The sequence below is a fragment of the Frieseomelitta varia genome, unplaced genomic scaffold, assembly GCF_011392965.1.
Source record: "Frieseomelitta varia isolate USP_RPSP 00005682 unplaced genomic scaffold, Fvar_1.2 scaffold_313, whole genome shotgun sequence".
Lineage (NCBI taxonomy): Eukaryota > Metazoa > Arthropoda > Insecta > Hymenoptera > Apidae > Frieseomelitta > Frieseomelitta varia.
The window spans coordinates 35570-38050 of NW_025110050.1; positions in this window are offsets into that span (position 1 = coordinate 35570).

The window sequence follows — 2481 nt, forward strand, 5'->3', positions numbered from 1 at the left end:
TATTACTGCATGTATTATAACAATAACGAAGTTTCATTGTTTCATTGTCTAATATAAATCATAAGTATCAATTTCATGAAGTTTTCATGAAGATTTCATGAAAAATACAAGCTTTGTTTTACTTGATTGCGTTTATAATTAATAGGAATGCACGGATAATATTATTTAAATTTTCTATTTAATTATTATTTGTTATTAACGAAATTGTGATTTTAATAACTCTCATTTATTCAAATTCTGAAATCAGAATGTTTCTTATGTCCTCTACAATTTGTTAGCAAATAAAAATAAGATTACATATGCATGTATATTTAATTCAGTCGATAAAAATAATAAAGTTAATGATATTGCTTTTCTTTTTCTGACAATGAAATCCATGATGTTGGACAAGGAAGTATAATAAATTGAATGGACATTATTTCGCAGAGCAGATCGTTTACATATTAATTTCACCAAATTAATTAAAACGTAAAACTATGTTATAAAATTAAGATACGCTTATTAGACGTAGACCAAAGCTAAAAAATAAAATTATAGGCATTATCTTATTTAATAGACGAGAAAAATTTAAAAAAGGTTTTTTCATTACTTGTTTTGAAATAGATAATATATATTTTCGTATGAAGTATGTATATTGACGCAATGACTTAAAGTTAGGCAAAGATTACAGTACCAACTGTGAAATGTGGAATACACTTATTGCAATCTTCGATTCTCGAACATAATTGACACATTTCTCGCGATTGATTTATAGCACTATATTCATAACGTAGTGTCGTTTTAGGCGGGAAGTACAGCAAAAAGAAGCATTATCCAGAAGTTGTCAGATGAAGACTGTGGTTAGTAACTTCGAGACTTGTGTTGGTGAATACGTTTCTGATTTAGAATAGTGAGTATTGTTTAAAAAAGTTATTATCATATATATTAGTTCCTTGTCGGTTAAGAGTGTACACATGTATTTTCATATATTTACAATGATTCATGAAGGTATTTGATCAGGTAGAAAATTTTCGTGTCTATACAAACATGTCTACGATTACGATTATGATTACGTTGATAAAATTTCACTTTGAAAATTCTATCTATGCTTCAAATAAAAGTAATACTTAGTTGTCGTATTGGATTCGATGACATACAGATATCTTGTATAAAGTCACAAGTTAGAACAATTCATGTTAATGTTTGATCAAATGGTTATAACTTATTAATTTATTCTTATACTTATTAAATTTAGATTAATTTATTTACAATAATTTATTTATATTTATAAATACTAATATTTAGATTATTACAATTGTTTTGATGAATCATGTATATAAAGTATATGTGTATGTGTATACTATGTGTACTTTGCTAAGTGTATTTCGTGATTTAATTAAATGTATTTTCGTAATTTTAATTAAGTATTATATTTACTAATCTTATTAATTGTATTATACTAAATGAAATAGTATAATATGAAAATGATTTGCTTTTCGAAAAGCCGAGTCCCTTTTGTATCTTCCTTCCCCACCTCACCGCCATCCCACCCCACCTCTCCAAACTGTTGCATCATAGTTTCGACGCGAACTTGTTGCGCCGAGGGTTAGTCCATTGTCTAATATCATGGCGTCAAGATATATTTCTTTGTTTCAACATTTATTAATTGTATAATACTTTAATCATCTGCATCGTTCATAAGGACACTACCATTATCTTCATTTAATTAACGTACGTTTTTAATTAAAAATTCATAACTAAATTATCTTTTTTCCTTCAAATTATCTTTATTGTCACATTCATTGGTAGCTTGCTAACAATTATATGTTTGCAAAACAGCATTTGACATTGATCAATTTTTTATTCTTATGTAACTCGATTTTTTCTTTTTTTAATTCTCATATAATTCGTTCTTATTCTTATATAACTTATTTATTTGAAAGTTTTGATTTTCTTTTAGCAGATTAAAGGTTGCGTGCGGAAGAAACTTCAAAATATTACGAAGACGCCATGATGATTAACATTCAGTTTGGTATCTTTTCATGGAAATATGGTAACATTTAATTTATTTTAATAAAGATAGACATATTATGCTTTACTTTTCTTAGATTGAATAATTAGTAACATTTATTTTCTTCTATATTCTTAATGGCGTGGTTGTTAACGATCAAATTTGAATGTGTTCTGCGCATCATGTCGTTTGAATACTGCGCAGCTTCGTTTAGCCAATGGGAGAAGTTTGCCATATTTAATTTGTAAAAATATTTGTTAGCAGTTATGTGATTGGTTAATTTTTCTTTTACATAAATCTGACGAATCATATTCGTCCATATTTGACCGCCCCCACCCTTCTAAATTAATTCGTGTCTGAACTTGTTGCGCAGGAGTTAGTCTAATTTTTTAGATCGTGAAGTTAAGACGTATTACTTTGCGTGATATTTATTAATTGTGCAATATTTTTTTCATCATCATTTTTCACAATTTATTCCGACACGACGCTTC